The sequence below is a fragment of the Rhinoderma darwinii genome, chromosome 1, assembly GCF_050947455.1.
Source record: "Rhinoderma darwinii isolate aRhiDar2 chromosome 1, aRhiDar2.hap1, whole genome shotgun sequence".
In the NCBI taxonomy this organism is placed as follows: domain Eukaryota; kingdom Metazoa; phylum Chordata; class Amphibia; order Anura; family Rhinodermatidae; genus Rhinoderma; species Rhinoderma darwinii.
Genome location: NC_134687.1, coordinates 216,215,115 through 216,242,187, shown reverse-complemented (window position 1 = coordinate 216,242,187; position 27,073 = coordinate 216,215,115). Strand labels below are relative to the sequence as shown.

The following is a 27,073-nucleotide window of genomic DNA, read 5'->3' as shown; positions in this document are numbered from 1 at the left end:
GGCAGCCACTTATCTCTATCAATCACTGATAGAGAAAAGAGGCTGCTGATTAAAAATAAAATAAAAAGCATTTCATACGTACCCGGTCGTTGTCTTGTTGACGAGTCCCTCTTCTTCCTCCAGTCCGACCTTTTCTGACGCGGCAGCCTGTGATTGGCTGCAGAGGCCTCTGCAGCCTGTGATTGGCTGCAGAGGCCGCGGCAGCCTGTGATTGGCTGCAGCGCTCACATGGGCTGCATCGTCATCAAGGAATGTCGGGCCGGATGTCGAGAGGGACGCGTCACCAAGGCAACGGCCAGGAGACCGGACTGGAGGAAGCAGAAAGTTCTCGGTAAGTATGAACGTCTTTTTTTTTACAGGTACTGTGATCGGTAGTCACTGTCCAGGGTACTGAAACAGTTACTGCCGATCAGTTAACTCTTTCAACACCCTGGACAGTGACTATTTAGGGTATGTGCACACACACTAATTACGTCCGTAAATGACGGACGTATTTCGGCCGCAAGTACCGGACCGAACACACTGCAGGGAGCCGGGCTCCTAGCATCATAGTTATGTACGATGCTAGGAGTCCCTGCCTCTCTGCAGGACAACTGTCCCGTACTGTAATCATGTTTTCAGTACGGGACAGTAGTTCCACGGAGAGGCAGGGACTCCTAGCATCGTACATAAATATGATGCTAGGAGCCCGGCTCCCTGCAGGGTGTTCGGTCCGGTACTTGCGGCCGAAATACGTCCGTCAGTTACGGACGTAATTAGTGTGTGTGCACATACCCTTACTGACGTCGCCTAGCAACGCTGCCGTAATGACGGGTGCACACATGTAGCCACCCGTCATTACGGGGCCTCATGCACACGACCATAAAAACACCCGTTATCACGGGTCGTAATTACGACCCGAAATAGCGGGCCCATAGACTTCTGTTAGCCACGGGTACCTTCCCGTTTTCTCACGGGAAGGTGCCCGTGCCGTTAAAAAGATAGAACATGTTCTATTTTTTTATTTTACGGGCCGTGCTCGTAATTACGACTCGTAACTACGAGCACGGCCGGCCGGCCACGGGCAGCCGGCCGCTTTTGCGAACCGTGCTGTCATTATAATTATAGCAGCACGGCCCGTAAAATAGAAAAATAGAACATGTTCTATTTTTTTAACGGCACGGGCACCTTCCCGTGAGAAAACGGAAAGGTACCCGTGGGTAACAGAAGTCTATGAGCCCGTTATTGCGGGTCGTAATTACGACCCGCAATAACGGGTGTTTTTACGGTCGTGTGCATAATGGGAGCACGGCTCGGAAAAACGAACGGCTGCCCGTGCTCATCTCCTGAAATACTCTGTGCTGCCTTAAACTCTGTGGACAGGTCAGGATCCTGTTTCTTTTAAATGCTGCTAGGGAACCCGCTCGATCCACTATATAAGGCTATGCTACAGTGCAGCATTTAAAAGAAACAGGATCCTGACCTGTCCACAGAGTTTAAGGCAGCACAGAGTATTTCAGGAGATGAGCGTGCAGATTCAGTGCTGCTGTGAACTCTGCTCTTACCATTACGTAGCTCTCAGTCTGTTACGTCTCCTCCACTCCTGTCCTCAAGAACACCTTCACATGATTGCCAAGTCACCACGTAATGGTAAGAGCAGAGTTCACAGCAGCACAGAGTATTTCAGGAGATGAGCGTGCGGATCTTGTGCGTGGTGGTGACTTGCCAATCATGTGAACGTGTTATAGAGGACAGGAGTGGAGGAGATGTAACAGACTGAGCTACGTAATGGTAAGAACAGAGTTCTCAGCAGCACAGAGTATTTCAGGAGAGGAGCGTGCAGATTCAGTGCTGCTGTGAACTCTGCTCTTACCATTACGTAGCTCAGTCTGTTACCTCTCCTCCACTCCTGTCCTCAATAACACCTTCACATGATTGGCAAGTCACCACCCCGCACAAGATCCGCACGCTCATCTCCTGAAATACTCTGTGCTGCTGTGAACTCTGCTCTTACCATTACGTGGTGACTTGCCAATCATGTGAAGGTGTTCTGGAGGACAGGAGTGGAGGAGAGGTAACAGACTGAGAGCTACGTAATGGTAAGAGCAGAGTTCGCAGCAGCACTGAATCTGCACGCTCATCTCCTGAAATACTCTGTGCTGCCTTAAACTCTATGGACAGGTCAGGATCCTGTTTCTTTTAAATGCTGCACTGTAGCGCAGCCTTATATAGTGGATCGAGCGGGTTCCCCAGCAGCATTTAAAAGAAACCGTGTTTGTGTATATATGTGTGTTTGGGTATGTGACTTTGTCTGTTTTTGTTTTTATATGTGTGTGTGTATATATGGGTGTGTTTGTGTATATGTGTTTTGTGTATATGTTTGTGTATATATGGGTGTATTTGTGTATATGTTTGTGTGTAGATGTTTGTGTGTGTTTTTGTATATGTGTATATGTGTGTATATGGGTGTGTGTTTGTGTGTATATATGGGTGTGTTTGTGTATATGTGTTTGTGGATATGTGTGTTTGGGTATGTGTGTTTGGGTATGTGTGTTTTTGTTTGTATATGTGTTTGTGTATATGTGTTCGTGTATGTGTGTATAACTGTGTGTGTGTGTGTGTTTGGATATGTGTGTTTTTGTTTGTATATGTGTGAGTTCGTGTATATGTGTGTGTTTGTCTGTTTATGTGTGTGTATATCTTGTTGTGTTTGTGTATATATGTGTGTGTCTGTGTATGGTTGTTTGTTTGTGTGTGCGTGTATATATGTGTGTAGGTGAGTAGAAGTATTGGTATTGTTCACATTGATAACTGTTTTTTTATGTTGTTGCAGATTTTGATGTACCGATTGGACTACATCTTCGATTCGTTGGACTACTGCGTAGATCTGCGTTTTTTCAAATTTTAATAAAATGGTTAACGAGGGTTTTGTTGGGGATTTCTTATTTCAATAAAAAAGAATTGTCTTTGTGTTTTTTTTTCAAACTTTATTAGTGCCTAGATAATGGCAGTTGGCTGATTGACAGCGTCCATTATTAAGGCGGGGCTTAGTGTTAGCCGGTGCAGAGGCTAGCACTAACCACCCATTATTACCCCGGTACCCACCACCACCAGGGGTGCCGGGAAGAGCTTGGTACGATCCAGTACCCGACCATCTGTTGTGATGGTCGGGTACTGGGGCGGCCGTAGGCTGGTATTATGAGGCTGGGAAGGGCCAAAATCAGTGGACCTTCCCACCCTTGTAATGCTAGGCTGCTGCTGCTGTGTTGTATCGGGCTGGTTATAAAAATGGGGGGGACCCCCACGTCGTTTTTTTTTTTGGAATTTAACAAATTTAGCAATAGACGGGTCCCCCACATTTTTAATAACCAGCCATATACAAGGCCGCAGCAGTCTGGCATTACATGGGTGGGAAGGGCCACTGGTTTTGTCCATTCCCAGGCTAATAACACTGTGTTGTATGTGGCTGGTTATGATAAATTGGGTGGAACCCCATGTCTTTTTAAAAAAAAAAATGTAAATAAATAAATAATTTAAAAAAATGACGTGGGGTCCCCCCCACTTTTATAACCAGCCAGACACAACACAGCAGCAGCAGCCTAGCATTACAAGGGTGGGAAGGTCCACTGTTTTTGGCCCTTCCCAGCCTCATAATACCAGCCTGCGGCCGCCCCAGAGCCCGACCATCACAACAGATGGTCGGGTACTGGATCGTACCTGGCTCTTCCCGGCACCCCTGGTGGTTTTGGGTACCGGGGTAATAATGGTGGTTAGTGTTAGCCTCTGCACCGGCTAACACTAAGCCTCGCATTAGTAATGGATGTTGTCACTCAGACAGCGGCCATTACTAAAGTGGTAATAATAAAATTTGAAAAGAAAAAGACAAAGATATAGATAAAATATTTTATTGAAATAAAGCACCCCCAAAACAACCCTCATTAACCATTTTATTGTAGAAAAAAAAAAGCGTCATCTAAGTAGTCCTCGAAACCGACGTAGTCCAAACACCAAACCTGTAAAAAAAAAAAAATAATGAAATAAAACATGTCGTAGGCTTAGATTCAGTTTAATGTGTGATACTGACTGTTATACCATGTATAGAAGCCTGCCGTGAAGTTGACTTAGATACAGGGCGCCAGCAGACAGTATCATACATGGCCATACATACATATATACAAACATACATACAAGCATGCACATATATACATGCAAATATACATACATGCAAACATACACACATATACATGCAAACTATCATACATACATACACACACACATGAAAACATACATACATACAAACAAACATGCAAAGATACATACATACATATATACAAGCATGCACAAATATACATGCAAACATAAATACATGCAAACATAATTACATACATGCACATATATATAAACATACATGCAAACATACATGCAAAAATAAAAACATGCAAACATACATACATGCACATATATACATACATACATGACAACATACATACAAACATACATGACAACATACATACATGCAAACATACATACATGCAAACATACATACACGCAAACATACATACACACATGCAAACATATATACATGCAAATATACATACAAACATGCACATGTATATATACATGCCAACATACATGCAAACATACATGCACATATATACATACATACATGACAACATACATACATGCAAATATACATACATACACACACACATGCACATATATACATACATGCCAACATACATGCACATATATACATACATGACAACATACATACATACATGACAACATACATACATATATATATACACACACATGCAAATATACATACAAACATGCATACATACATGCAAACATACATTCATGCAAACACACATACATGCAAACATACATACATACATACAAATATACATACACACATGCACATATATACATACATGACAACATACATACATACATGACAACATACATGCAAAAATACATACATGCAAACATACATGCAAATATATACATGCAAATATACATACAAACATGCACATATATACATACATGCCAACATACATGCACAGATATACATACATACATGCCAACATACATACATGCCAACATACATACATACATACATACATGCCAACATACATACATGACAACATACATACATACATGACAACATACATACATACATACATGCCAACATACATACATGCCAACATACATGACAACATACATACATGACAACATACATACATATATATATATATACACACATGCAAATATACATACAAACATGCATACATACATGCAAACATACATTCATGCAAACACACATACATGCAAACATACATACATACATACAAATATACATACACACATGCACATATATACATACATGACAACATACATACATACATGACAACATACATGCAAAAATACATACATGCAAACATACATGCAAATATATACATGCAAATATACATACAAACATGCACATATATACATACATGCCAACATACATGCACAGATATACATACATACATGACAACATACATACATGCCAACATACATACATACATACATGCCAACATACATACATGACAACATACATACATACATGACAGCATACATACATGACAACATACATACATACATACATGCCAACATACATACATGCCAACATACATGACAACATACATACATGACAACATACATACATACATGCCAACATACATACATGCCAACATACATACATGCCAACATACATACATGCCAACATACATACATACATACATGCCAACATACATACATGCCAACATACATACATGCCAACATACATACATACATACATACATACATACATACATACATGCCAAAAAATAATAATAATACGTTCATACTTACTTTCCTCCTGTCCGGCCTCCAGCGATGACGTTTCATTCATGTCGCCGCTGCAGCCTGTGATTGGCTGCAGAGGCGGTCACGTGGGATGAAGCGTCATCCTGACGTGCGTGACCGCCACTACAGCCTGTGATTGGCTGCAGCGGCGAAAGGGATGAAACGTCATCGCTGGAGGCCGGACAGGAGGAAAGTAAGTACGAACGTATAATTTTTATTTTTTTATTACATTTTAAATGGTATTTTCCGCGCGCCGAGCATGTACTGTGAAGGTTGCTGAAAGAGTTAGTGCAGCCCATTAACTCTATCAGCACCCTGGACAGTAGCATGCTCGGCGCACGTAAGTGACAGGTTCGGTCAGAACTAGTTCGGTCCGAACCGAACTTTTTTGTGAAATTCGGCGAACTAGCCGAACCGAACTTTTGATAAGTTCGCTCATCTCTAATTACGTAGATTTCATACTCTAAAAAAATTATTGGAGTAATGATGTAACTTTATGTCTTAAGGATAGAATTAAGTATGATCTAATGATGTCTTGCTGCCTCAAACTTTAGCAGCCTAGAGAATTTCATTAAGACAAGATGAAATTACACTTTTCTCTTCTTCTGAAAGTAGACTTTAAAAGCATATACATTATAACAGTGCTATAGCTCAAAATATAAATGATGATAACACCATCGATTTTCTTGTATATTTTTTGTGTTTTATAGAGCCTGGATAGTTTAGTGGGTAGAGTATCACATGAGTCTTTTGAAAAAACAATCTATCACTTATCTATGACTGAAACTCTCTTTGAAACTAAGGTAAATAGTTGATAAAGCACCACACTTTCGATCTGAGGGTACCTGTTCAGGTGTAAGTCTTTTGAAAAACAACCTATCACTTATCCATGACTGAAACTCTCTTTGAAACTAAGAACTAGTCCATGCTTTTAAGATTTCCTGGATGTCAGAACAAAATTTAAACTTTATGCCTTAAAAAAGAAAAATGTATGATCTAACAATGTCTTGACTGTTTAAACTTTAGCACCGTAGCTGATTTTATCAAGTCAAAATAAGTTTATACTTTTCTTGTCTAAGTAACCCTTGAAACCACATAACAAAGCACTCCAGGTCAGAATATATATGAGAAGGAGAGAAACGCCGATTTTCCAGCACACGTTTTGGTTTTGGAGAGCCTGGTTAGCTTAGTCGGTAGAGCATCAGACTTTTAATCTGAGGGTCCAGGGTTCAAGTCCCTGTTCAGGCGTGTGTCTTTTAGAAATCAAGACGTTTCACTTATTTATGATTTGAACATTAAGTAGATTTCATACTCTAAAAAAATTATTGGATTAATGATGTAACTTTATGTCTTAAGGATAGAATTAAGTATGATCTAATGATGTCTTGCCGCCTCAAACTTTAGCAGCCTAGAGAATTTCATTAAGACAAGATGAAATTACACTTTTCTCTTCTTCTGAAAGTAGACTTTAAAAGCATATACATTATAACAGTACTATAGCTCAAAATATAAATGATGATAACACCATCGATTTTCTTGTATATTTTTTGTGTTTTATAGAGCCTGGATAGTTTAGTGGGTAGAGTATCACATGAGTCTTTTGAAAAAACAATCTATCACTTATCTATGACTGAAACTCTCTTTGAAACTAAGGTAAATAGTTGATAAAGCACCACACTTTCGATCTGAGGGTACCTGTTCAGGTGTAAGTCTTTTGAAAAACAAACTATCACTTATCCATGACTGAAACTCTCTTTGAAACTAAGAACTAGTCCATGCTTTTAAGATTTCCTGGATGTCAGAACAAAATTTAAACTTTATGCCTTAAAAAAGAAAAATGTATGATCTAACAATGTCTTGACTGTTTAAACTTTAGCACCGTAGCTGATTTTATCAAGTCAAAATAACTTTATACTTTTCTTGTCTAAGTAACCCTTGAAACCACATAACAAAGCACTCCAGGTCAGAATATATATGAGAAGGAGAGAAACGCCGATTTTCCAGCACACGTTTTGGTTTTGGAGAGCCTGGTTAGCTTAGTCGGTAGAGCATCAGACTTTTAATCTGAGGGTCCAGGGTTCAAGTCCCTGTTCAGGCGTGTGTCTTTTAGAAATCAAGACGTTTCACTTATTTATGATTTGAACATTAAGTAGATTTCATACTCTAAAAAAATTATTGGATTAATGATGTAACTTTATGTCTTAAGGATAGAATTAAGTATGATCTAATGATGTCTTGCCGCCTCAAACTTTAGCAGCCTAGAGAATTTCATTAAGACAAGATGAAATTACACTTTTCTCTTCTTCTGAAAGTAGACTTTAAAAGCATATACATTATAACAGTACTATAGCTCAAAATATAAATGATGATAACACCATCGATTTTCTTGTATATTTTTTGTGTTTTATAGAGCCTGGATAGTTTAGTGGGTAGAGTATCACATGAGTCTTTTGAAAAAACAATCTATCACTTATCTATGACTGAAACTCTCTTTGAAACTAAGGTAAATAGTTGATAAAGCACCACACTTTCGATCTGAGGGTACCTGTTCAGGTGTAAGTCTTTTGAAAAACAAACTATCACTTATCCATGACTGAAACTCTCTTTGAAACTAAGAACTAGTCCATGCTTTTAAGATTTCCTGGATGTCAGAACAAAATTTAAACTTTATGCCTTAAAAAAGAAAAATGTATGATCTAACAATGTCTTGACTGTTTAAACTTTAGCACCGTAGCTGATTTTATCAAGTCAAAATAACTTTATACTTTTCTTGTCTAAGTAACCCTTGAAACCACATAACAAAGCACTCCAGGTCAGAATATATATGAGAAGGAGAGAAACGCCGATTTTCCCGCACACGTTTTGGTTTTGGAGAGCCTGGATAGCTCAGTCAGTAGAGCATCAGACTTTTAATCTGAGGGTCCAGGGTTCAAGTCCCTGTTCAGGCGTGTGTCTTTTAGAAATCAAGACGTTTCACTTATTTATGATTTGAACATTACGTAGATTTCATACTCTAAAAAAATTATTGGAGTAATGATGTAACTTTATGTCTTAAGGATAGAATTAAGTATGATCTAATGATGTCTTGCTGCCTCAAACTTTAGCAGCCTAGAGAATTTCATTAAGACAAGATGAAATTACACTTTTCTCTTCTTCTGAAAGTAGACTTTAAAAGCATATACATTATAACAGTGCTATAGCTCAAAATATAAATGATGATAACACCATCGATTTTCTTGTATATTTTTTGTGTTTTATAGAGCCTGGATAGTTTAGTGGGTAGAGTATCACATGAGTCTTTTGAAAAAACAATCTATCACTTATCTATGACTGAAACTCTCTTTGAAACTAAGGTAAATAGTTGATAAAGCACCACACTTTCGATCTGAGGGTACCTGTTCAGGTGTAAGTCTTTTGAAAAACAACCTATCACTTATCCATGACTGAAACTCTCTTTGAAACTAAGAACTAGTCCATGCTTTTAAGATTTCCTGGATGTCAGAACAAAATTTAAACTTTATGCCTTAAAAAAGAAAAATGTATGATCTAACAATGTCTTGACTGTTTAAACTTTAGCACCGTAGCTGATTTTATCAAGTCAAAATAAGTTTATACTTTTCTTGTCTAAGTAACCCTTGAAACCACATAACAAAGCACTCCAGGTCAGAATATATATGAGAAGGAGAGAAACGCCGATTTTCCAGCACACGTTTTGGTTTTGGAGAGCCTGGTTAGCTTAGTCGGTAGAGCATCAGACTTTTAATCTGAGGGTCCAGGGTTCAAGTCCCTGTTCAGGCGTGTGTCTTTTAGAAATCAAGACGTTTCACTTATTTATGATTTGAACATTAAGTAGATTTCATACTCTAAAAAAATTATTGGATTAATGATGTAACTTTATGTCTTAAGGATAGAATTAAGTATGATCTAATGATGTCTTGCCGCCTCAAACTTTAGCAGCCTAGAGAATTTCATTAAGACAAGATGAAATTACACTTTTCTCTTCTTCTGAAAGTAGACTTTAAAAGCATATACATTATAACAGTGCTATAGCTCAAAATATAAATGATGATAACACCATCGATTTTCTTGTATATTTTTTGTGTTTTATAGAGCCTGGATAGTTTAGTGGGTAGAGTATCACATGAGTCTTTTGAAAAAACAATCTATCACTTATCTATGACTGAAACTCTCTTTGAAACTAAGGTAAATAGTTGATAAAGCACCACACTTTCGATCTGAGGGTACCTGTTCAGGTGTAAGTCTTTTGAAAAACAAACTATCACTTATCCATGACTGAAACTCTCTTTGAAACTAAGAACTAGTCCATGCTTTTAAGATTTCCTGGATGTCAGAACAAAATTTAAACTTTATGCCTTAAAAAAGAAAAATGTATGATCTAACAATGTCTTGACTGTTTAAACTTTAGCACCGTAGCTGATTTTATCAAGTCAAAATAACTTTATACTTTTCTTGTCTAAGTAACCCTTGAAACCACATAACAAAGCACTCCAGGTCAGAATATATATGAGAAGGAGAGAAACGCCGATTTTCCCGCACACGTTTTGGTTTTGGAGAGCCTGGATAGCTCAGTCAGTAGAGCATCAGACTTTTAATCTGAGGGTCCAGGGTTCAAGTCCCTGTTCAGGTGTGTGTCTTTTAGAAATCAAGACGTTTCACTTATTTATGATTTGAACATTACGTAGATTTCATACTCTAAAAAAATTATTGGAGTAATGATGTAACTTTATGTCTTAAGGATAGAATTAAGTATGATCTAATGATGTCTTGCTGCCTCAAACTTTAGCAGCCTAGAGAATTTCATTAAGACAAGATGAAATTACACTTTTCTCTTCTTCTGAAAGTAGACTTTAAAAGCATATACATTATAACAGTGCTATAGCTCAAAATATAAATGATGATAACACCATCGATTTTCTTGTATATTTTTTGTGTTTTATAGAGCCTGGATAGTTTAGTGGGTAGAGTATCACATGAGTCTTTTGAAAAAACAATCTATCACTTATCTATGACTGAAACTCTCTTTGAAACTAAGGTAAATAGTTGATAAAGCACCACACTTTCGATCTGAGGGTACCTGTTCAGGTGTAAGTCTTTTGAAAAACAACCTATCACTTATCCATGACTGAAACTCTCTTTGAAACTAAGAACTAGTCCATGCTTTTAAGATTTCCTGGATGTCAGAACAAAATTTAAACTTTATGCCTTAAAAAAGAAAAATGTATGATCTAACAATGTCTTGACTGTTTAAACTTTAGCACCGTAGCTGATTTTATCAAGTCAAAATAACTTTATACTTTTCTTGTCTAAGTAACCCTTGAAACCACATAACAAAGCACTCCAGGTCAGAATATATATGAGAAGGAGAGAAACGCCGATTTTCCCGCACACGTTTTGGTTTTGGAGAGCCTGGATAGCTCAGTCAGTAGAGCATCAGACTTTTAATCTGAGGGTCCAGGGTTCAAGTCCCTGTTCAGGTATGTGTCTTTTAGAAATCAAGACGTTTCACTTATTTATGATTTGAACATTACGTAGATTTCATACTCTAAAAAAATTATTGGAGTAATGATGTAACTTTATGTCTTAAGGATAGAATTAAGTATGATCTAATGATGTCTTGCTCCCTCAAACTTTAGCAGCCTAGAGAATTTCATTAAGACAAGATGAAATTACACTTTTCTCTTCTTCTGAAAGTAGACTTTAAAAGCATATACATTATAACAGTGCTATAGCTCAAAATATAAATGATGATAACACCATCGATTTTCTTGTATATTTTTTGTGTTTTATAGAGCCTGGATAGTTTAGTGGGTAGAGTATCACATGAGTCTTTTGAAAAAACAATCTATCACTTATCTATGACTGAAACTCTCTTTGAAACTAAGGTAAATAGTTGATAAAGCACCACACTTTCGATCTGAGGGTACCTGTTCAGGTGTAAGTCTTTTGAAAAACAACCTATCACTTATCCATGACTGAAACTCTCTTTGAAACTAAGAACTAGTCCATGCTTTTAAGATTTCCTGGATGTCAGAACAAAATTTAAACTTTATGCCTTAAAAAAGAAAAATGTATGATCTAACAATGTCTTGACTGTTTAAACTTTAGCACCGTAGCTGATTTTATCAAGTCAAAATAAGTTTATACTTTTCTTGTCTAAGTAACCCTTGAAACCACATAACAAAGCACTCCAGGTCAGAATATATATGAGGAGAGAAACGCCGATTTTCCCGCACACGTTTTGGTTTTGGAGAGCCTGGTTAGCTCAGTCGGTAGAGCATCAGACTTTTAATCTGAGGGTCCAGGGTTCAAGTCCCTGTTCAGGCGTGTGTCTTTTAGAAATCAAGACATTTCACTTATTTATGATTTGAACATTACGTAGATTTCATACTCTAAAAAAATTATTGTATTAATGATGTAATTTTATGTCTTAAGGATAGAATTAAGACAAGATGAAATTACACTTTTCTCTTCTTCTGAAAGTAGACTTTAAAAGCATATACATTATAACAGTGCTATAGCTCAAAATAAAAATGATGATAACACCATCGATTTTCTTGCATATTTTTGTGTTTTATAGAGCCTGGATAGTTTAGTGGGTAGAGTATCACATGAGTCTTTTGAAAAAACAATCTATCACTTATCTATGACTGAAACTCTCTTTGAAACTAAGGTAAATAGTTGATAGAGCATCACACTTTCAATCTGAGGGTACCTGTTCAGGTGTAAGTCTTTTGAAAAACAACCTATCACTTATCCATGACTGAAACTCTCTTTGAAACTAAGAACTAGTCCATGCTTTTAAGATTTCCTGGATGTCAGAACAAAATTTAAACTTTATGCCTTAAAAAAGAAAAATGTATGATCTAACAATGTCTTGACTGTTTAAACTTTAGCACCGTAGCTGATTTTATCAAGTCAAAATAAGTTTATACTTTTCTTGTCTAAGTAACCCTTGAAACCACATAACAAAGCACTCCAGGTCAGAACATATATGAGAAGGAGAGAAACGCCGATTTTCCCGCACACGTTTTGGTTTTGGAGAGCCTGGTTAGCTCAGTCGGTAGAGCATCAGACTTTTAATCTGAGGGTCCAGGGTTCAAGTCCCTGTTCAGGCGTGTGTCTTTTAGAAATCAAGACGTTTCACTTATTTATGATTTGAACATTACGTAGATTTCATACTCTAAAAAAATTATTGTATTAATGATGTAACTTTATGTCTTAAGGATAGAATTAAGACAAGATGAAATTACACTTTTCTCTTCTTCTGAAAGTAGACTTTAAAAGCATATACATTATAACAGTGCTATGGATAGTTTAGTGGGTAGAGTATCACATGAGTCTTTTGAAAAAACAATCTATCACTTATCTATGACTGAAACTCTCTTTGAAACTAAGGTAAATAGTTGATAGAGCATCACACTTTCAATCTGAGGGTACCTGTTCAGGTGTAAGTCTTTTGAAAAACAACCTATCACTTATCCATGACTGAAACTCTCTTTGAAACTAAGAACTAGTCCATGCTTTTAAGATTTCCTGGATGTCAGAACAAAATGTAAACTTTATGCCTTAAAAAAGAAAAATGTATGATCTAACAATGTCTTGACTGTTTAAACTTTAGCACCGTAGCTGATTTTATCAAGTCAAAATAAGTTTATACTTTTCTTGTCTAAGTAACCCTTGAAACCACATAACAAAGCACTCCAGGTCAGAATATATATGAGAAGGAGAGAAACGCCGATTTTCCCGCACACGTTTTGGTTTTGGAGAGCCTGGTTAGCTCAGTCGGTAGAGCATCAGACTTTTAATCTGAGGGTCCAGGGTTCAAGTCCCTGTTCAGGCGTGTGTCTTTTAGAAATCAAGACGTTTCACTTATTTATGATTTGAACATTACGTAGATTTCATACTCTAAAAAAATTATTGTATTAATGATGTAACTTTATGTCTTAAGGATAGAATTAAGACAAGATGAAATTACACTTTTCTCTTCTTCTGAAAGTAGACTTTAAAAGCATATACATTATAACAGTGCTATAGCTCAAAATATAAATGATGATAACACCATCGATTTTCTTGCATATTTTTGTGTTTTATAGAGCCTGGATAGTTTAGTGGGTAGAGTATCACATGAGTCTTTTGAAAAAACAATCTATCACTTATCTATGACTGAAACTCTCTTTGAAACTAAGGTAAATAGTTGATAGAGCATCACACTTTCAATCTGAGGGTACCTGTTCAGGTGTAAGTCTTTTGAAAAACAACCTATCACTTATCCATGACTGAAACTCTCTTTGAAACTAAGAACTAGTCCATGCTTTTAAGATTTCCTGGATGTCAGAACAAAATTTAAACTTTATGCCTTAAAAAAGAAAAATGTATGATCTAACAATGTCTTGACTGTTTAAACTTTAGCACCGTAGCTGATTTTATCAAGTCAAAATAAGTTTATACTTTTCTTGTCTAAGTAACCCTTGAAACCACATAACAAAGCACTCCAGGTCAGAATATATATGAGAAGGAGAGAAACGCCGATTTTCCCGCACACGTTTTGGTTTTGGAGAGCCTGGTTAGCTCAGTCGGTAGAGCATCAGACTTTTAATCTGAGGGTCCAGGGTTCAAGTCCCTGTTCAGGCGTGTGTCTTTTAGAAATCAAGACGTTTCACTTATTTATGATTTGAACATTACGTAGATTTCATACTCTAAAAAAATTATTGGAGTAATGATGTAACTTTATGTCTTAAGGATAGAATTAAGTATGATCTAATGATGTCTTGCTGCCTCAAACTTTAGCAGCCTAGAGAATTTCATTAAGACAAGATGAAATTACACTTTTCTCTTCTTCTGAAAGTAGACTTTAAAAGCATATACATTATAACAGTGCTATAGCTCAAAATATAAATGATGATAACACCATCGATTTTCTTGTATATTTTTTGTGTTTTATAGAGCCTGGATAGTTTAGTGGGTAGAGTATCACATGAGTCTTTTGAAAAAACAATCTATCACTTATCTATGACTGAAACTCTCTTTGAAACTAAGGTAAATAGTTGATAAAGCACCACACTTTCGATCTGAGGGTACCTGTTCAGGTGTAAGTCTTTTGAAAAACAACCTATCACTTATCCATGACTGAAACTCTCTTTGAAACTAAGAACTAGTCCATGCTTTTAAGATTTCCTGGATGTCAGAACAAAATTTAAACTTTATGCCTTAAAAAAGAAAAATGTATGATCTAACAATGTCTTGACTGTTTAAACTTTAGCACCGTAGCTGATTTTATCAAGTCAAAATAAGTTTATACTTTTCTTGTCTAAGTAACCCTTGAAACCACATAACAAAGCACTCCAGGTCAGAATATATATGAGAAGGAGAGAAACGCCGATTTTCCAGCACACGTTTTGGTTTTGGAGAGCCTGGTTAGCTTAGTCGGTAGAGCATCAGACTTTTAATCTGAGGGTCCAGGGTTCAAGTCCCTGTTCAGGCGTGTGTCTTTTAGAAATCAAGACGTTTCACTTATTTATGATTTGAACATTAAGTAGATTTCATACTCTAAAAAAATTATTGGATTAATGATGTAACTTTATGTCTTAAGGATAGAATTAAGTATGATCTAATGATGTCTTGCCGCCTCAAACTTTAGCAGCCTAGAGAATTTCATTAAGACAAGATGAAATTACACTTTTCTCTTCTTCTGAAAGTAGACTTTAAAAGCATATACATTATAACAGTACTATAGCTCAAAATATAAATGATGATAACACCATCGATTTTCTTGTATATTTTTTGTGTTTTATAGAGCCTGGATAGTTTAGTGGGTAGAGTATCACATGAGTCTTTTGAAAAAACAATCTATCACTTATCTATGACTGAAACTCTCTTTGAAACTAAGGTAAATAGTTGATAAAGCACCACACTTTCGATCTGAGGGTACCTGTTCAGGTGTAAGTCTTTTGAAAAACAAACTATCACTTATCCATGACTGAAACTCTCTTTGAAACTAAGAACTAGTCCATGCTTTTAAGATTTCCTGGATGTCAGAACAAAATTTAAACTTTATGCCTTAAAAAAGAAAAATGTATGATCTAACAATGTCTTGACTGTTTAAACTTTAGCACCGTAGCTGATTTTATCAAGTCAAAATAACTTTATACTTTTCTTGTCTAAGTAACCCTTGAAACCACATAACAAAGCACTCCAGGTCAGAATATATATGAGAAGGAGAGAAACGCCGATTTTCCCGCACACGTTTTGGTTTTGGAGAGCCTGGATAGCTCAGTCAGTAGAGCGTCAGACTTTTAATCTGAGGGTCCAGGGTTCAAGTCCCTGTTCAGGCGTGTGTCTTTTAGAAATCAAGACGTTTCACTTATTTATGATTTGAACATTACGTAGATTTCATACTCTAAAAAAATTATTGGAGTAATGATGTAACTTTATGTCTTAAGGATAGAATTAAGTATGATCTAATGATGTCTTGCTGCCTCAAACTTTAGCAGCCTAGAGAATTTCATTAAGACAAGATGAAATTACACTTTTCTCTTCTTCTGAAAGTAGACTTTAAAAGCATATACATTATAACAGTGCTATAGCTCAAAATATAAATGATGATAACACCATCGATTTTCTTGTATATTTTTTGTGTTTTATAGAGCCTGGATAGTTTAGTGGGTAGAGTATCACATGAGTCTTTTGAAAAAACAATCTATCACTTATCTATGACTGAAACTCTCTTTGAAACTAAGGTAAATAGTTGATAAAGCACCACACTTTCGATCTGAGGGTACCTGTTCAGGTGTAAGTCTTTTGAAAAACAACCTATCACTTATCCATGACTGAAACTCTCTTTGAAACTAAGAACTAGTCCATGCTTTTAAGATTTCCTGGATGTCAGAACAAAATTTAAACTTTATGCCTTAAAAAAGAAAAATGTATGATCTAACAATGTCTTGACTGTTTAAACTTTAGCACCGTAGCTGATTTTATCAAGTCAAAATAAGTTTATACTTTTCTTGTCTAAGTAACCCTTGAAACCACATAACAAAGCACTCCAGGTCAGAATATATATGAGAAGGAGAGAAACGCCGATTTTCCAGCACACGTTTTGGTTTTGGAGAGCCTGGTTAGCTTAGTCGGTAGAGCATCAGACTTTTAATCTGAGGGTCCAGGGTTCAAGTCCCTGTTCAGGCGTGTGTCTTTTAGAAATCAAGACGTTTCACTTATTTATGATTTGAACATTAAGTAGATTTCATACTCTAAAAAAATTATTGGATTAATGATGTAACTTTATGTCTTAAGGATAGAATTAAGTATGATCTAATGATGTCTTGCCGCCTCAAACTTTAGCAGCCTAGAGAATTTCATTAAGACAAGATGAAATTACACTTTTCTCTTCTTCTGAAAGTAGACTTTAAAAGCATATACATTATAACAGTGCTATAGCTCAAAATATAAATGATGATAACACCATCGATTTTCTTGTATATTTTTTGTGTTTTATAGAGCCTGGATAGTTTAGTGGGTAGAGTATCACATGAGTCTTTTGAAAAAACAATCTATCACTTATCTATGACTGAAACTCTCATTGAAACTAAGGTAAATAGTTGATAAAGCACCACACTTTCGATCTGAGGGTACCTGTTCAGGTGTAAGTCTTTTGAAAAACAAACTATCACTTATCCATGACTGAAACTCTCTTTGAAACTAAGAACTAGTCCATGCTTTTAAGATTTCCTGGATGTCAGAACAAAATTTAAACTTTATGCCTTAAAAAAGAAAAATGTATGATCTAACAATGTCTTGACTGTTTAAACTTTAGCACCGTAGCTGATTTTATCAAGTCAAAATAACTTTATACTTTTCTTGTCTAAGTAACCCTTGAAACCACATAACAAAGCACTCCAGGTCAGAATATATATGAGAAGGAGAGAAACGCCGATTTTCCCGCACACGTTTTGGTTTTGGAGAGCCTGGATAGCTCAGTCAGTAGAGCATCAGACTTTTAATCTGAGGGTCCAGGGTTCAAGTCCCTGTTCAGGTGTGTGTCTTTTAGAAATCAAGACGTTTCACTTATTTATGATTTGAACATTACGTAGATTTCATACTCTAAAAAAATTATTGGAGTAATGATGTAACTTTATGTCTTAAGGATAGAATTAAGTATGATCTAATGATGTCTTGCTGCCTCAAACTTTAGCAGCCTAGAGAATTTCATTAAGACAAGATGAAATTACACTTTTCTCTTCTTCTGAAAGTAGACTTTAAAAGCATATACATTATAACAGTGCTATAGCTCAAAATATAAATGATGATAACACCATCGATTTTCTTGTATATTTTTTGTGTTTTATAGAGCCTGGATAGTTTAGTGGGTAGAGTATCACATGAGTCTTTTGAAAAAACAATCTATCACTTATCTATGACTGAAACTCTCTTTGAAACTAAGGTAAATAGTTGATAAAGCACCACACTTTCGATCTGAGGGTACCTGTTCAGGTGTAAGTCTTTTGAAAAACAACCTATCACTTATCCATGACTGAAACTCTCTTTGAAACTAAGAACTAGTCCATGCTTTTAAGATTTCCTGGATGTCAGAACAAAATTTAAACTTTATGCCTTAAAAAAGAAAAATGTATGATCTAACAATGTCTTGACTGTTTAAACTTTAGCACCGTAGCTGATTTTATCAAGTCAAAATAACTTTATACTTTTCTTGTCTAAGTAACCCTTGAAACCACATAACAAAGCACTCCAGGTCAGAATATATATGAGAAGGAGAGAAACGCCGATTTTCCCGCACACGTTTTGGTTTTGGAGAGCCTGGATAGCTCAGTCAGTAGAGCATCAGACTTTTAATCTGAGGGTCCAGGGTTCAAGTCCCTGTTCAGGTATGTGTCTTTTAGAAATCAAGACGTTTCACTTATTTATGATTTGAACATTACGTAGATTTCATACTCTAAAAAAATTATTGGAGTAATGATGTAACTTTATGTCTTAAGGATAGAATTAAGTATGATCTAATGATGTCTTGCTCCCTCAAACTTTAGCAGCCTAGAGAATTTCATTAAGACAAGATGAAATTACACTTTTCTCTTCTTCTGAAAGTAGACTTTAAAAGCATATACATTATAACAGTGCTATAGCTCAAAATATAAATGATGATAACACCATCGATTTTCTTGTATATTTTTTGTGTTTTATAGAGCCTGGATAGTTTAGTGGGTAGAGTATCACATGAGTCTTTTGAAAAAACAATCTATCACTTATCTATGACTGAAACTCTCTTTGAAACTAAGGTAAATAGTTGATAAAGCACCACACTTTCGATCTGAGGGTACCTGTTCAGGTGTAAGTCTTTTGAAAAACAACCTATCACTTATCCATGACTGAAACTCTCTTTGAAACTAAGAACTAGTCCATGCTTTTAAGATTTCCTGGATGTCAGAACAAAATTTAAACTTTATGCCTTAAAAAAGAAAAATGTATGATCTAACAATGTCTTGACTGTTTAAACTTTAGCACCGTAGCTGATTTTATCAAGTCAAAATAAGTTTATACTTTTCTTGTCTAAGTAACCCTTGAAACCACATAACAAAGCACTCCAGGTCAGAATATATATGAGGAGAGAAACGCCGATTTTCCCGCACACGTTTTGATTTTGGAGAGCCTGGTTAGCTCAGTCGGTAGAGCATCAGACTTTTAATCTGAGGGTCCAGGGTTCAAGTCCCTGTTCAGGCGTGTGTCTTTTAGAAATCAAGACGTTTCACTTATTTATGATTTGAACATTACGTAGATTTCATACTCTAAAAAAATTATTGTATTAATGATGTAATTTTATGTCTTAAGGATAGAATTAAGACAAGATGAAATTACACTTTTCTCTTCTTCTGAAAGTAGACTTTAAAAGCATATACATTATAACAGTGCTATAGCTCAAAATAAAAATGATGATAACACCATCGATTTTCTTGCATATTTTTGTGTTTTATAGAGCCTGGATAGTTTAGTGGGTAGAGTATCACATGAGTCTTTTGAAAAAACAATCTATCACTTATCTATGACTGAAACTCTCTTTGAAACTAAGGTAAATAGTTGATAGAGCATCACACTTTCAATCTGAGGGTACCTGTTCAGGTGTAAGTCTTTTGAAAAACAACCTATCACTTATCCATGACTGAAACTCTCTTTGAAACTAAGAACTAGTCCATGCTTTTAAGATTTCCTGGATGTCAGAACAAAATTTAAACTTTATGCCTTAAAAAAGAAAAATGTATGATCTAACAATGTCTTGACTGTTTAAACTTTAGCACCGTAGCTGATTTTATCAAGTCAAAATAAGTTTATACTTTTCTTGTCTAAGTAACCCTTGAAACCACATAACAAAGCACTCCAGGTCAGAACATATATGAGAAGGAGAGAAACGCCGATTTTCCCGCACACGTTTTGGTTTTGAAGAGCCTGGTTAGCTCAGTCGGTAGAGCATCAGACTTTTAATCTGAGGGTCCAGGGTTCAAGTCCCTGTTCAGGCGTGTGTCTTTTAGAAATCAAGACGTTTCACTTATTTATGATTTGAACATTACGTAGATTTCATACTCTAAAAAAATTATTGTATTAATGATGTAACTTTATGTCTTAAGGATAGAATTAAGACAAGATGAAATTACACTTTTCTCTTCTTCTGAAAGTAGACTTTAAAAGCATATACATTATAACAGTGCTATAGCTCAAAATATAAATGATGATAACACCATCGATTTTCTTGCATATTTTTGTGTTTTATAGAGCCTGGATAGTTTAGTGGGTAGAGTATCACATGAGTCTTTTGAAAAAACAATCTATCACTTATCTATGACTGAAACTCTCTTTGAAACTAAGGTAAATAGTTGATAGAGCATCACACTTTCAATCTGAGGGTACCTGTTCAGGTGTAAGTCTTTTGAAAAACAACCTATCACTTATCCATGACTGAAACTCTCTTTGAAACTAAGAACTAGTCCATGCTTTTAAGATTTCCTGGATGTCAGAACAAAATTTAAACTTTATGCCTTAAAAAAGAAAAATGTATGATCTAACAATGTCTTGACTGTTTAAACTTTAGCACCGTAGCTGATTTTATCAAGTCAAAATAAGTTTATACTTTTCTTGTCTAAGTAACCCTTGAAACCACATAACAAAGCACTCCAGGTCAGAATATATATGAGGAGAGAAACGCCGATTTTCCCGCACACGTTTTGGTTTTGGAGAGCCTGGTTAGCTCAGTCGGTAGGGTTCAAGTCCCTGATCAGGCGTGTGTCTTTTAGAAATCAAGACGTTTCACTTATTTATGATTTGAACATTACGTAGATTTCATACTCTAAAAAAATTATTGTATTAATGATGTAACTTTATGTCTTAAGGATAGAATTAAGACAAGATGAAATTACACTTTTCTCTTCTTCTGAAAGTAGACTTTAAAAGCATATACATTATAACAGTGCTATAGCTCAAAATATAAATGATGATAACACCATCGATTTTCTTGCATATTTTTGTGTTTTATAGAGCCTGGATAGTTTAGTGGGTAGAGTATCACATGAGTCTTTTGAAAAAACAATCTATCACTTATCTATGACTGAAACTCTCTTTGAAACTAAGGTAAATAGTTGATAGAGCATCACACTTTCGATCTGAGGGTACCTGTTCAGGTGTAAGTCTTTTGAAAAACAACCTATCACTTATCCATGACTGAAACTCTCTTTGAAACTAAGAACTAGTCCATGCTTTTAAGATTTCCTGGATGTCAGAACAAAATGTAAACTTTATGCCTTAAAAAAGAAAAATGTATGATCTAACAATGTCTTGACTGTTTAAACTTTAGCACCGTAGCTGATTTTATCAAGTCAAAATAAGTTTATACTTTTCTTGTCTAAGTAACCCTTGAAACCACATAACAAAGCACTCCAGGTCAGAATATATATGAGAAGGAGAGAAACGCCGATTTTCCCGCACACGTTTTGGTTTTGGAGAGCCTGGATAGCTCAGTCGGTAGAGCATCAGACTTTTAATCTGAGGGTCCAGGGTTCAAGTCCCTGATCAGGCGTGTGTCTTTTAGAAATCAAGACGTTTCACTTATTTATGATTTGAACATTACGTAGATTTCATACTCTAAAAAAATTATTGGATTAATGATGTAACTTTATGTCTTAAGGATAGAATTAAGACAAGATGAAATTACACTTTTCTCTTCTTCTGAAAGTAGACTTTAAAAGCATATACAATATAACAGCGCTATAGCTCAAAATATAAATGATGATAACACCATCGATTTTCTTGCATATTTTTGTGTTTTATAGAGCCTGGATAGTTTAGTGGGTAGAGTATCACATGAGTCTTTTGAAAAAACAATCTATCACTTATCTATGACTGAAACTCTCTTTGAAACTAAGGTAAATAGTTGATAGAGCATCACACTTTCGATCTGAGGGTACCTGTTCAGGTGTAAGTCTTTTGAAAAACAACCTATCACTTATCCATGACTGAAACTCTCTTTGAAACTAAGAACTAGTCCATGCTTTTAAGATTTCCTGGATGTCAGAACAAAATTTAAACTTTATGCCTTAAAAAAGAAAAATGTATGATCTAACAATGTCTTGACTGTTTAAACTTTAGCACCGTAGCTGATTTTATCAAGTCAAAATAAGTTTATACTTTTCTTGTCTAAGTAACCCTTGAAACCACATAACAAAGCACTCCAGGTCAGAATATATATGAGAAGGAGAGAAACGCCGATTTTCCCGCACACGTTTTGGTTTTGGAGAGCCTGGATAGCTCAGTCGGTAGAGCATCAGACTTTTAATCTGAGGGTCCAGGGTTCATGTCCCTGTTCAGGCATGTGTCTTTTAGAAATCAAGACGTTTCACTTATTTATGATTTGAACATTAAGTAGATTTCATACTCTAAAAAAATTATTGTATTAATGATGTAACTTTATGTCTTAAGGATAGAATTAAGACAAGATGAAATTACACTTTTCTCTTCTTCTGAAAGTAGACTTTAAAAGCATATACATTATAACAGTGCTATAGCTCAAAATATAAATGATGATAACACCATCGATTTTCTTGCATATTTTTGTGTTTTATAGAGCCTGGATAGTTTAGTGGGTAGAGTATCACATGAGTCTTTTGAAAAAACAATCTATCACTTAAACTCTCTTTGAAACTAAGGTAAATAGTTGATAGAGCATCACACTTTCAATCTGAGGGTACCTGTTCAGGTGTAAGTCTTTTGAAAAACAACCTATCACTTATCCATGACTGAAACTCTCTTTGAAACTAAGAACTAGTCCATGCTTTTAAGATTTCCTGGATGTCAGAACAAAATTTAAACTTTATGCCTTAGAAAAGAAAAATGTATGATCTAACAATGTCTTGACTGTTTAAACTTTAGCACCGTAGCTGATTTTATCAAGTCAAAATAACTTTATACTTTTCTTGTCTAAGTAACCCTTGAAACCACATAACAAAGCACTCCAGGTCAGAATATATATGAGAAGGAGAGAAACGCCAATTTTCCCGCACACGTTACGGTTTTGGAGAGCCTGGATAGCTCAGTCGGTAGAGCATCAGACTTTAAATCTGAGGGTCCAGGGTTCAAGTCCCTGTTCAGGCATGTGTCTTTTAGAAATCAAGACGTTTCACTTATTTATGATTTGAACATTACGTAGATTTCATACTCTAAAAAAATTATTGGATTAATGATGTAACTTTATGTCTTAAGGATAGAATTAAGACAAGATGAAATTACACTTTTCTCTTCTTCTGAAAGTAGACTTTAAAAGCATATACATTATAACAGTGCTATAGCTCAAAATATAAATGATGATAACACCATCGATTTTCTTGCATATTTTTGTGTTTTATAGAGCCTGGATAGTTTAGTGGGTAGAGTATCACATGAGTCTTTTGAAAAAACAATCTATCACTTATCTATGACTGAAACTCTCTTTGAAACTAAGGTAAATAGTTGATAGAGCATCACACTTTCGATCTGAGGGTACCTGTTCAGGTGTAAGTCTTTTGAAAAACAACCTATCACGTATCCATGACTGAAACTCTCTTTGAAACTAAGAACTAGTCCATGCTTTTAAGATTTCCTGGATGTCAGAACAAAATTTAAACTTTATGCCTTAGAAAAGAAAAATGTATGATCTAACAATGTCTTGACTGTTTAAACTTTAGCACCGTAGCTGATTTTATCAAGTCAAAATAACTTTATACTTTTCTTGTCTAAGTAACCCTTGAAACCACATAACAAAGCACTCCAGGTCGGAATATATATGAGAAGGAGAGAAACGCCAATTTTCCCGCACACGATATGGTTTTGGAGAGCCTGGATAGCTCAGTCGGTAGAGCATCAGACTTTTAATCTGAGGGTCCAGGGTTCAAGTCCCTGTTCAGGCGTGTGTCTTTTAGAAATCAAGACGTTTCACTTATTTATGATTTGAACATTACGTAGATTTCATACTCTAAAAAAATTATTGTATTAATGATGTAACTCTATGTCTTAAGGATAGAATTAAGACAAGATGAAATTACACTTTTCTCTTCTTCTGAAAGTAGACTTTAAAAGCATATACATTATAACAGTGCTATAGCTCAAAATATAAATGATGATAACACCATCGATTTTCTTGCATATTTTTGTGTTTTATAGAGCCTGGATAGTTTAGTGGGTAGAGTATCACATGAGTCTTTTGAAAAAACAATCTATCACTTAAACTCTCTTTGAAACTAAGGTAAATAGTTGATAGAGCATCACACTTTCAATCTGAGGGTACCTGTTCAGGTGTAAGTCTTTTGAAAAACAACCTATCACTTATCCATGACTGAAACTCTCTTTGAAACTAAGAACTAGTCCATGCTTTTAAGATTTCCTGGATGTCAGAACAAAATTTAAACTTTATGCCTTAGAAAAGAAAAATGTATGATCTAACAATGTCTTGACTGTTTAAACTTTAGCACCGTAGCTGATTTTATCAAGTCAAAATAACTTTATACTTTTCTTGTCTAAGTAACCCTTGAAACCACATAACAAAGCACTCCAGGTCAGAATATATATGAGAAGGAGAGAAACGCCAATTTTCCCGCACACGTTACGGTTTTGGAGAGCCTGGATAGCTCAGTCGGTAGAGCATCAGACTTTAAATCTGAGGGTCCAGGGTTCAAGTCCCTGTTCAGGCGTGTGTCTTTTAGAAATCAAGACGTTTCACTTATTTATGATTTGAACATTACGTAGATTTCATACTCTAAAAAAATTATTGGATTAATGATGTAACTTTATGTCTTAAGGATAGAATTAAGACAAGATGAAATTACACTTTTCTCTTCTTCTGAAAGTAGACTTTAAAAGCATATACATTATAACAGTGCTATAGCTCAAAATATAAATGATGATAACACCATCGATTTTCTTGCATATTTTTGTGTTTTATAGAGCCTGGATAGTTTAGTGGGTAGAGTATCACATGAGTCTTTTGAAAAAACAATCTATCACTTATCTATGACTGAAACTCTCTTTGAAACTAAGGTAAATAGTTGATAGAGCATCACACTTTCGATCTGAGGGTACCTGTTCAGGTGTAAGTCTTTTGAAAAACAACCTATCACGTATCCATGACTGAAACTCTCTTTGAAACTAAGAACTAGTCCATGCTTTTAAGATTTCCTGGATGTCAGAACAAAATTTAAACTTTATGCCTTAGAAAAGAAAAATGTATGATCTAACAATGTCTTGACTGTTTAAACTTTAGCACCGTAGCTGATTTTATCAAGTCAAAATAACTTTATACTTTTCTTGTCTAAGTAACCCTTGAAACCACATAACAAAGCACTCCAGGTCGGAATATATATGAGAAGGAGAGAAACGCCAATTTTCCCGCACACGTTATGGTTTTGGAGAGCCTGGATAGCTCAGTCGGTAGAGCATCAGACTTTTAATCTGAGGGTCCAGGGTTCAAGTCCCTGTTCAGGCGTGTGTCTTTTAGAAATCAAGACGTTTCACTTATTTATGATTTGAACATTACGTAGATTTCATACTCTAAAAAAATTATTGTATTAATGATGTAACTCTATGTCTTAAGGATAGAATTAAGACAAGATGAAATTACACTTTTCTCTTCTTCTGAAAGTAGACTTTAAAAGCATATACATTATAACAGTGCTATAGCTCAAAATATAAATGATGATAACACCATCGATTTTCTTGCATATTTTTGTGTTTTATAGAGCCTGGATAGTTTAGTGGGTAGAGTATCACATGAGTCTTTTGAAAAAACAATCTATCACTTATCTATGACTGAAACTCTCTTTGAAACTAAGGTAAATAGTTGATAGAGCATCACACTTTCGATCTGAGGGTACCTGTTCAGGTGTAAGTCTTTTGAAAAACAACCTATCACGTATCCATGACTGAAACTCTCTTTGAAACTAAGAACTAGTCCATGCTTTTAAGATTTCCTGGATGTCAGAACAAAATTTAAACTTTATGCCTTAGAAAAGAAAAATGTATGATCTAACAATGTCTTGACTGTTTAAACTTTAGCACCGTAGCTGATTTTATCAAGTCAAAATAACTTTATACTTTTCTTGTCTAAGTAACCCTTGAAACCACATAACAAAGCACTCCAGGTCGGAATATATATGAGAAGGAGAGAAACGCCAATTTTCCCGCACACGATATGGTTTTGGAGAGCCTGGATAGCTCAGTCGGTAGAGCATCAGACTTTTAATCTGAGGGTCCAGGGTTCAAGTCCCTGTTCAGGCGTGTGTCTTTTAGAAATCAAGACGTTTCACTTATTTATGATTTGAACATTACGTAGATTTCATACTCTAAAAAAATTATTGTATTAATGATGTAACTCTATGTCTTAAGGATAGAATTAAGACAAGATGAAATTACACTTTTCTCTTCTTCTGAAAGTAGACTTTAAAAGCATATACATTATAACAGTGCTATAGCTCAAAATATAAATGATGATAACACCATCGATTTTCTTGCATATTTTTGTGTTTTATAGAGCCTGGATAGTTTAGTGGGTAGAGTATCACATGAGTCTTTTGAAAAAACAATCTATCACTTAAACTCTCTTTGAAACTAAGGTAAATAGTTGATAGAGCATCACACTTTCAATCTGAGGGTACCTGTTCAGGTGTAA

The 27,073-nt window shown here is 35.5% G+C and overlaps 13 non-coding genes across 13 annotated transcripts; all 13 read left to right on the top strand.

Moving 5' to 3' along the window:
• Window positions 1–8,743: 8,743 nt before the first annotated feature.
• Window positions 8,744–8,816, top strand: TRNAK-UUU (transfer RNA lysine (anticodon UUU)). Its single transcript has one exon. It is a non-coding gene; the product is annotated as a tRNA-Lys (tRNA).
• A 3,324-nt stretch (window positions 8,817–12,140) lies between these two features.
• TRNAK-UUU (transfer RNA lysine (anticodon UUU)) lies at window positions 12,141–12,213 on the top strand. Its single transcript has one exon. It is a non-coding gene; the product is annotated as a tRNA-Lys (tRNA).
• A 718-nt stretch (window positions 12,214–12,931) lies between these two features.
• On the top strand, window positions 12,932–13,004 carry TRNAK-UUU (transfer RNA lysine (anticodon UUU)). The gene has a single exon. It is a non-coding gene; the product is annotated as a tRNA-Lys (tRNA).
• Window positions 13,005–13,656: 652 nt separating this feature from the next.
• On the top strand, window positions 13,657–13,729 carry TRNAK-UUU (transfer RNA lysine (anticodon UUU)). Its single transcript has one exon. It is a non-coding gene; the product is annotated as a tRNA-Lys (tRNA).
• Window positions 13,730–14,447: 718 nt separating this feature from the next.
• TRNAK-UUU (transfer RNA lysine (anticodon UUU)) lies at window positions 14,448–14,520 on the top strand. Its single transcript has one exon. It is a non-coding gene; the product is annotated as a tRNA-Lys (tRNA).
• Window positions 14,521–16,147: 1,627 nt separating this feature from the next.
• Window positions 16,148–16,220, top strand: TRNAK-UUU (transfer RNA lysine (anticodon UUU)). The gene has a single exon. It is a non-coding gene; the product is annotated as a tRNA-Lys (tRNA).
• Window positions 16,221–19,544: 3,324 nt separating this feature from the next.
• TRNAK-UUU (transfer RNA lysine (anticodon UUU)) lies at window positions 19,545–19,617 on the top strand. The gene has a single exon. It is a non-coding gene; the product is annotated as a tRNA-Lys (tRNA).
• A 718-nt stretch (window positions 19,618–20,335) lies between these two features.
• On the top strand, window positions 20,336–20,408 carry TRNAK-UUU (transfer RNA lysine (anticodon UUU)). The gene has a single exon. It is a non-coding gene; the product is annotated as a tRNA-Lys (tRNA).
• Window positions 20,409–21,885: 1,477 nt separating this feature from the next.
• On the top strand, window positions 21,886–21,958 carry TRNAK-UUU (transfer RNA lysine (anticodon UUU)). Its single transcript has one exon. It is a non-coding gene; the product is annotated as a tRNA-Lys (tRNA).
• Window positions 21,959–22,676: 718 nt separating this feature from the next.
• Window positions 22,677–22,749, top strand: TRNAK-UUU (transfer RNA lysine (anticodon UUU)). The gene has a single exon. It is a non-coding gene; the product is annotated as a tRNA-Lys (tRNA).
• A 1,498-nt stretch (window positions 22,750–24,247) lies between these two features.
• On the top strand, window positions 24,248–24,320 carry TRNAK-UUU (transfer RNA lysine (anticodon UUU)). The gene has a single exon. It is a non-coding gene; the product is annotated as a tRNA-Lys (tRNA).
• Window positions 24,321–25,818: 1,498 nt separating this feature from the next.
• On the top strand, window positions 25,819–25,891 carry TRNAK-UUU (transfer RNA lysine (anticodon UUU)). Its single transcript has one exon. It is a non-coding gene; the product is annotated as a tRNA-Lys (tRNA).
• Window positions 25,892–26,609: 718 nt separating this feature from the next.
• Window positions 26,610–26,682, top strand: TRNAK-UUU (transfer RNA lysine (anticodon UUU)). The gene has a single exon. It is a non-coding gene; the product is annotated as a tRNA-Lys (tRNA).
• The last annotated feature ends 391 nt before the right edge of the window (window positions 26,683–27,073 follow it).